The following is a 9,792-nucleotide window of genomic DNA, read 5'->3' on the forward strand; positions in this document are numbered from 1 at the left end:
ATGAGTTGCATAACGGCAAAATTATCACGTTTTTAATGATTATTAATCACCTCCCATATCCACCAAACTAAACAGAGAATCACAATATATGTATGTGAACCAAAAAATGAAAATTTAAAGATACATAAAAATGCTGCCTAATAGAAGTTTGAAATATACATGTCACTCCACGTTAATTTCTATAGACCTACCCACTAACCTTTCAATTTGACTATTCAAACTTTCCTGAACTATCTAAAGTAGATCTTTCATATCTTTTATATGGATTTCTTATTGTAAGATCTTTCATTTCATAGCATGTCCTTTGACCTTGAGAACTTGAATTCTAAGTTTAATGTACTTTTAAGAAAACATATACTAATAAGTATATCAGGAACTAATTTAGATATAGCTTTCATATTTTGTGTAAATATTCTTTATGGCAGGACATTGTGACACAATGATATTTGGTCTTTTTACTTTGAGTTGATCTACGTGTACTATTAAAAAAAAAAAAACCTTTGTAATAGCTCTTGAACTATTTAACATGTTTAAGGTAGGCCTTTCATATTTTGAATATAAATTCTTTATGGCAAGACCTTGTTATATGTTGGTGTTGACTGTAAACAACGGCAGGGCCAAGGTGGTTATGATTATATGGGAACCAAAAAAAGGGAGAAAATTTAAAGGCATAGGGTCTATCTCATATCTCAAAAAATGACATCATAATATTCTGCAAGAAGAACTAAAAAAAAAAAACAAAGGACAAGGTACGGTTTTAGCCAAATTCTGCCCGGCGTTTATGGAGGAAAATTATTTTGCGTTGCAGATATTTTCCTGTCAAATTCCTAAAAGAGTAACTTATAGTAACTCTCAAAAGCATATGGAAATCAACTCATCTACGCGCATGCGTAGTACATAATCAAATAAAGTAAGGGCTTTCAGGCTATTTGTGGTGTTTTCATGGTTTTTGTATTGATAAACTTGTGAAATTGAACACCTCTTCCCTCGTCGCCCGGAATAATTTTTATATGGATTAAAAATTTACTAAATAACTTACAATTCCTCTTAGTTTCATCCCGGGCGACGATGGAAGAGGGGTTAAAATATCAGTTGAAAGATGCTAACAAATTCGCCATCGTGACGCAATTTGCGTTGATCGTGGCGGTTGAAGAGGAAACGAGAATCATTTGAGTAGTAAATATATTTTCAAATAATATATGCTCATATAGTTATTTATTTAAACACATTGACATTTAATAAAATCATCATAATAATAATAGAAAATCCGGATAAATTTAAGCTTATCTTACAGACCGGATGCCATTTTTGTTGTTATGACTATAGTGTAAACAGAACGGTATACAAATAGCACCAACCGACGATTCGTGAGAATTCATGTTACATACCAGGCAAGCTACATTTAAATAGTTTATATAACGATGGACGATTCTTTTAATAAATAATATATTCCTTGAAGATTCAAGCATTATTTTTTACCATTCATTTGATTAAATGGGAAACGGCATGTAACAGCAGACGACAATATCCACCTAGGTACGTACGTACATCAGTGACGTATTTAGCGCGAGTGTAACATTTTATATTTTTCAAAGACAACAATTTATTTGTCAGAAAGTTTACGATGGTTATTCACAAATATAAAATTTTAAGCACACTATCTATAAATATACACCACCGCGGTGGCCGAGCGGTTAGAGCGTTCGCCCCGCATGCGGAAGGCCCGGGGTTCGAATCCCGCCCGCGAACGACCGAAGTCGTTAAATCAGGTAGTGACATTGCTCGGCATCAAGTGTCAATGTCACGGGTCCTTGGAGATGAACTTAACACCGGATGATCGGTGTCACAATATGGCACTGGGGGTCTTTAGTGTTCTAGTATATCTGCAATAGTTACAAAACTATTTCGTTGTTTGGGGAATACTAATTCACTTTCATTTTTGAAAACACAATACAAAACCAAAAAAGTTTGTGTAGCTAAGATAGGGATTAATATACATATCTTGCAAGGCACTTTTTACTAAGGAATATATGTTACTCATTAAAATTATTTTTAAATTGAGGTGCCTGAAAGATAATTTGCTCCATATGTGTTACTCGTATTACTATATGTATTTTAATTTACAATGATTGAAATAGATTATAGGCGCATATATCTTCTTTTTTTTTAAAGGGGGGGGGGGTGACTTCTCGAAAACATTGACAAACACAAAAATAGGGATTTTGGTAGCATTGGAGTGGGTTGATTACATGTATCCAATGTAGCACTTACATTTACATTTCATCTATCGTTCTCTACTACTATAAAATGCAGTCCGGGGGAGGGGGTTACACAAAGCGAATACACAACATATGGGTAGATCTATATATAAATATAATATTGAGACTTGCAGTATTGAGCATTCCGTCAAAATTTTGTTTTTCTCCATTCGAGATAAATATACGATGTATGTATATACTTGCATAATGAGAAAATGCAGTTTAGATTTGAATGGTTTTCTTTTATCATGGGGGCAGGGGTTGGTTGGCAAGTCTTAAGTTTTATTTCTCTTGTATAAACTATCGAATGATTTTTGTATTTTACAACTTTTAAGAGGGTTTCTTTGAGCAAAAGTGGATACAATGACACTAAATTGCGCAAACCAAGTGTTGGGGTGTACCAGCTTTGTATCGCTCAGTTGTACAGTACCGAACACATTGACGATTTTTTGTGGAGAAGCCTGATAGTGGTGAGTGAGAGTGTGTGTGAATATGTGCATAAGAGACGGTCTGTTTGAGGCATGGTATATTTGAGAGAGAGAGAGAGAGAGAGAGAGAGAGAGAGAGAGAGAGAGAGAGAGAGAGAGAGAGAGAGAGAGAGAAGAGAGAGAGTTTGACTTAAAAAGTTTTTCATGTTTTGTTTGTTTATTTTACGTCCTTTCGAGAACTTTTCTCTCAAATTGAGAAATCATCAGCTGTATGTGACGTACCACATATAAAACCTATGATTAGCATTTAAGGCTATAGCATTGATTTTTTTTAACGTGCCAATACCTGTTGTGACACAGGGCCTCCTTTTTTAAGGTCACGAAAAGTTGAAGATATCGAATAGTGATGAATTCGAATTTGCGTAATTTCTATAAAGAATACAAAATAAAGAGTAGGGCAAACACGGACCCCTGGACACAGTCGAGGTGGCATCAGGTGCCTATCTGAAAGACCCGTGATTCTCACTTTTGTTGAGCGTTTGTCGAAGAGCACATGTATGTCAACGTCTCAGGTTCGACGTGGCATGTCATGAGCAGGGTTCGAACACACTATACCTCCCGGTTACGAAGCGAATGCCCTACTACTGATAACCGTAACCGTTTCATAATTATCTTCCCTTTGAAGTTGTGTTTCTAGTTTCTCAGAAACACTGCGTTTTTTCCTGAGTATACCCATGAAATGACATTTTGCTCCAACTTAATACCACGCATATAATATTGAGAATATACATATATGGAATATTGCGTATGCCAATTAAAAACAAATACCGATGAATTCTATTGTGTTCCGATTCGTGAAGAATTACATTGGTGATAACCCAAACTTCGCATAAAATTCAGTGATTTGAATTTGAGCTGCCTTTGATGTCATAATTTTTTTTCCGAATGCAGGCGAGACTCTAACAAATATAAAAAAAATCTTAAAATTCGCCAAGTTGGAGACAGAAATAAGAAATCACTGTTACCAGTATATAAATGTTTCTTTAATTAATTTGGTGTTCAAACCATTATATTTCTGCACCAGAAAAGCTTTTCGCGAATACCTGCAGTTTTTGCCCCTGTGCGGCATATCTGATGTGGTTTCAATTTCCATTTAATACCCATTCAAATCAGTACAAAAACCAATAATTTCGCATTTATTAAGAATTAATACTTCTATGTGTGTTTTCCTACTCAAAACATCGCTTGGGGAGAACTATCGTATATTACGTCAAAATTAACGTCAAATTTAGTGACGTCGTCAGGTTAATATAAAGTTTTCCGTTGAATATATTACAGCTACTATGGTAGATAAAGAATAACAATGGTCATTTTCATAAATGGCACACTCTCAAATACCAGATTTAGTATTTTGGTGAATTTCCTTGACAGGGCAGATTTTGGCTAAAACCGTACCTTGTCCTTTGTAGTATCAATTATAAGTTATATATAGCTGCAGCGCTTTGAATTTGAAGTAAATTTGACGTTTTAGCCCTTTATTAAATGTTTGTCTAGAGGACAATATATTAGACTGGTACTCCACTTATTGGTGGCTACACACAAACAAAAGAGATGCGAAGTCAACAGGATACCAGTTTAGGCAAATAAGAACAGGGGATTATTTTGTAATTACTATCGTATCCAATGTGTTTGTAAACATTCTGAAGAACTTTTCGTGATTTTCTAGTTATGATCTTTAATTTCGCCATCTTTTTGGAACATGCAAAATTTCACCAATATTTTAGACCTTATGCCTTTAAAGATACATAAAAATGCACGCCTTATGGAAGTTTGAAATATACATGTCATTACATGTTAATGTCTATAGACCTACTCACTATTCTTCAATTTGCATGAACTGAATCATTTACATCCAGTCGCCTAAGTTATTGAGAAATTAACACAGTGGAGTTTCAAAGGATTATCACAGAATAAACGTTGTAAATAGATATTGAGAAAAAGTTTACGATTTTCAGAGATATTTCAGAAAACGACTGTCTTTGTAGATTTTTTTCAGACGTGGGACATTGCCTCTAAACGCTCTGGGTTTTTTTTCTCTCTCACAAATTGGTAAACTGTGAATTCGAAGTTAGATTGGAAATTTGATAAATGTTGTTTGAAATTTTCCCACAATACTGTCAAATTTCATTGTAGTATATATATACCTAAACCGAGACATTGAAACAATATGCCAAATGAGTGGATGAAATAGGGAGACATATTTTTATTTTGACAGAGATGAAATTGAAATGTATCCTATTTGCATTTCGGGATAAATTTAAGCAAAGCACAAAATAAAAAGTACATGTACGGTAGTAAATGAAATCATTATAAAGCTAATAAATAGTTTATTATAAAATCTGCGTAAAATCTAGAGAATGTTAGCGTTCAATATCCAGAAAATGTATTGAACGCTAACTTTACATTGGGTAAATTATGTGCGTCCGAAACATTCCGAGTATGAGCGTTCAATATTGACCTTACCGTAACGACGTAAACAAACCGTAATGACGGATTTAATATTGAACAATTAAGAAATGCATGCTGATATTGCACACTTTCACCTTAGATGTCAATATTGATGAATTATCCTCTATTTTGGAGTATTTTGAGTGAAAAGGGATGTAATTTAACAACTATATACTTTAGCTTCATAATAAAAGGGTTATTGAACTTATATTGGTGGATATTGGCACTCGTTGGCTGTCAAATGCACTCGCAAGCTATTGCATTTTGACAGCTAACGAGTGCCAATATTCACCAATATAAGTTCAATGACCCTATAAAATAATTACTGCTGATGATGCACGTGATTTCTCGAGAAACTCACTGATTCAACTCTATATTGCTGTGATGACAATGCGATTTCCAGAATATCAGGGGAAAAGTTATGTATATATCTATGTAAGTTCATTCAGACATATTGACGATTGGAGGAAACCTTGGGAATAAAATTTTGAGGTTTCGATAAATATTGCGACTTTGTAAACACCATGAACTTCCACATATCTATTTTACAAATACTTAATTTATGTAGTACAAAAAAATGTTTAAACTATTAGTTTTCAATTCTTGCCAAAATGGAAAGGCTGTCACAATAATTAGCATTGATTTTTTGTTTGCGTATATGTTACACTTATCAAATGTGCGTGATTCTAAGTAACAGTTGTATTTACATTTTTACTTTATTTTCAGCTAATCAAACCCTAGCTTGCATAATAATGATGACGACTTTTTGTTTGGAGTTTTTGACCATCGTGATCGTTTATTTTCAAATAAGTGTCATAAAATATAACCTCACCTTCCATTAATTACGACAGGTCGGATATCACAAGAAAAAGAAATAGAAATTGACCCAAGGCCAAGAGAGTTTTAAAAATCCGTATTTACCCTCCTTATGTAGTTTTATATGAAAAATCCTGTCATACATACGTTGAGTTGATTTTGTGCTGTCTCTTAAGTTAGTGTAAGATGTCAAAGGAAAAGTAATAACAGTAAATTATGTCGAACTTGTCTCTGGACTGTTGTAAAAGTTATCGTTCTTTGATCTGGTTTATGACTAATTCAATATTGGGGGAAAATATATTGAGAGAAAAATCTGTAAATAGTTGATGATAAATTAAAAGTTAATAACGGAAAAATTATTACAAATACTAGTTAACTAAGCAAGGCTTTAGCATATGGCTTCAATTAGGTATATTAACCCAAATATCAACCCGAAGACTTCAATGTTTCCTTGTAATACAAACAGACCGTTTATAACTAGTGCATGGTTATTACAATATATTCGTGGTCTTTGGTGATCAGGTCTTCTAACGGTCTGTTGTAATTCCCATGGGCACGAATTGTGCTCATTTATTAGCTGACCTGTTTCTATGTTCATATGAAGCAGAATTTATTCAAAAACGTCTACGTGATAAAAAAAAATCTCTCGCTGTGGCCTTCAATTCGACATTTCGATATATCGATGACGTTTTGTCTATTAACAATAATAACTTTCATTCATATGCCGATTTGATATATCCCGGTGAGTTCAAAATAAAGGATACCACAGAGTCGTCCACTTCTGCTTCATACTTAGATATTTTATTGAAAGTAAACATTAACGGCAAACTGACAACTCAACTGTATGACAAACGGAATGATTTCAGCTTCTCCATCATCAACTTCCCATATTTATGTAGCAATGTTCCATTATCACCTGTATATGGTGTTTATATATCTCAACTGATTCGATATGCAAGAGCTTGTTCTGGGTATAGTCAGTTTTTAAATCGAGGTAAGCTACTGACAAACACGTTGATGGTACAGGGGTTTCAACAGTCTCGATTGAAGTCAGCATTTCGCAAATTCCATGGTCGTTATAACGATCTAGTTCGTCAATACAACCTATCATTGAGTCAAATGTTGTCTGACGTGTTTTATATACCGATTGTTAAACCGTTCTTGGCACACTGATTTTGACTGCAGATAACTCCGTTGACCTGATCAGGGTATAGGGCTCACGACGGGTGTGACCGGTCGACAGGGGATGCTTACTCCTCCTAGCACCTGATCCCACCTCTGGTGTTTCCAGGGGTCCGTGTTTGCCCAACTATCTATTTTGTATTGCTTGTAGGAGCTATGAGATTGATCACTGTTCGTTATCTTCACCTTTAATTTATCCATTGAAGTTGCTGCAAAGGTAATGGTTAAAACAATTTATCACAATTGCACTGATAAACTCACTACCTGGTTCCTGATTCCATGGTGCACACTAAGGTTTCAGATGAAACAAATAGTAGATCACTTTTAATTCAAACAATGTATACATAAAGTTAAACTGTTTCGAAAATAAACTTAAAGAAAATTTCCGTTATTATCGATGATGAATTTAACGTATGTTTAAAATTTCTTAAAATGTTTCCATTAACTAATGTTGGCATTTCTGTCTCACCTTTCGTAAAAATAAAGCTTGCTTAATAGTATATTCCTCTCACTGAATATCTTATTGATCCGCATTTCTAGCAATATTGCGCAGACAGAGACAAATTCACGGAAATTCAAACTACAATAGGTGATAGCATATAAAAGTTAAATACTTTGCGTGTCTATGGCACATGTTGTGTGTCTGTGATTGATATTTGATACTAATTAAAATGAAAATGGAACTCATCCTGTTTTCTAACGTTTCATTTTAATTGGTATATCAGCATTCATAAATTCTGATTCGCCACACTTAGCTTATAAATATCCATCTAAATCAAACAAACAAACACTGACTCTGCTGATTCAGAATCCTAAGCGAAGGTATCTTCTCTTGATTTTTTTCTCTTTCGTTATTTAGTTTTAAAAGATAGGACTTGATTAATGTATCCCGCTATTGTAAATGATTATCTACGTTAATTGCAGCACTACAAGAATGAATACAAAGGGACTGCTGATGTTCGCTATGCTCCTGTGTGTTGTGATATTTACGGACGCTGACTCCCGGAAACCGAAAGTCTTTCTCCAAGACTATACCAGCTACAAAAATGTCTGTCGTGAAATGGATTGGGAACCAAGATGCAACAAGCAACCGCCTAAAGGTAGATTATATATATTTTTTTATATCTATTGACTGGTAGTCAAAAACACTTACTCATAGGTAACTCATAGACTTGTCAACATTTACGCACAGGTAGTTCATGTACTTATAAACAAAGTAAATTGACAGGCTGATCAAAAGTTAATAAATATAATCCCTGGATTTTATTAACCACATTTCTAAATACTCATATGAACAGTTAACTTAACGTAGCTCATAGAAATATGAAATGCATGATTTAATGTAAAATGGGATAAAAAAAACAAATGACTGCAAATGAATGGCTGTGAAGACAGATGTATTTTCAATTTAATTTCAATAATTATTGTTTATTTTGGAAATTAGTTCTCACATCCCAGCAATGACCCAAAATGATTGATTCCATGTAAAGTTTGTCTCTATGTCCAAAGGATATAGAATGAGAAAGTTCTATTTTCTTGAGCATTTAGCATCGTTTTGGTCTAGTATTTATCACATAGCAGACATAGCACTACTAGAGACTATCGGAATGACAAATGATATCTCCTCATTAAATAAAAACCAACATTTTCATTAGTAACATGATTATTAAATTGACCTGCTGCAGAGATTTGAAATGTGACTTACAATACTAGTAAAAAATCAAATCAGTGTTATTTGGTCAGAGGGTTTAGTAATATAAAAACCTGTAATCGAAAAAGCGAATATTAGGATGCAAAACAAATGCATGACAAAACATTCAGATCAGATTAACAAACATTAAAATTAACACTAAAAATTGAAATTATCATCAACTGTCTTGTTACTGATGGAGGTGACTTTAAATTCTTCCTGACAAAAATAATTTTGATATCATTGTCTTTTGATTTTAGGTTGTTTTGGAAAGCTTGTTGCTTTTCATGCTGTTCTCACTAACAATCTGGAAAATGTACCAAAAACACAATATTGAAACTTGGCAGTGTCCAAACAAACGAAGGAGGAGGATACAATCCAACAACAGGTAAATTCACTGCTCCTACAGACGGCGTCTACTCGTTTTCGTGGACCTACCTTACAAACAAAGGATCCGTTGCTTACGTGGGTGGATATGTGGATGGTAAACAGACTGCATATATTGGAATTCACGGTCAGGCAAGTTCCTGGAAGGGCACGTCAGGCCACCTCGTCGTAAACTAACAAAAGGGAAACAATTCTGGATTCAAGTTGCCAATGGAAATATCCAATGGCTAAGTGCTACGTACACTTTCCTTTCAGGCTACAAATTGTCTGGTTGTTAAAACTATCGGTCATAAATCATATTGATAACTATTCTTGGTTTTGTTTGTAAATTTTAGACTTGGTTATCATATCGAAATGTACTCGTTCGAATGATGGCATAGACAAAATAGACTCCTGTAAAAACATACTCTAGATATCAAAATTATACTAGTAGAATAAATCCTGGAACTATGACGGTATGTGTACAGCGTTTAGATAAGTATAGTTTTCCAAGAAACATATGCATCATCATCATATGTTGACA

General features: G+C 34.1%; 1 pseudogene; it reads left to right on the plus strand.

Moving 5' to 3' along the window:
* The first annotated feature begins 7,955 nt into the window (after nt 1-7,955).
* On the plus strand, nt 7,956-9,547 carry LOC130047958 (complement C1q tumor necrosis factor-related protein 3-like; annotated as a pseudogene).
* The last annotated feature ends 245 nt before the right edge of the window (nt 9,548-9,792 follow it).

The sequence above is a fragment of the Ostrea edulis genome, chromosome 7 (genome assembly GCF_947568905.1).
Source record: "Ostrea edulis chromosome 7, xbOstEdul1.1, whole genome shotgun sequence".
Lineage (NCBI taxonomy): Eukaryota > Metazoa > Mollusca > Bivalvia > Ostreida > Ostreidae > Ostrea > Ostrea edulis.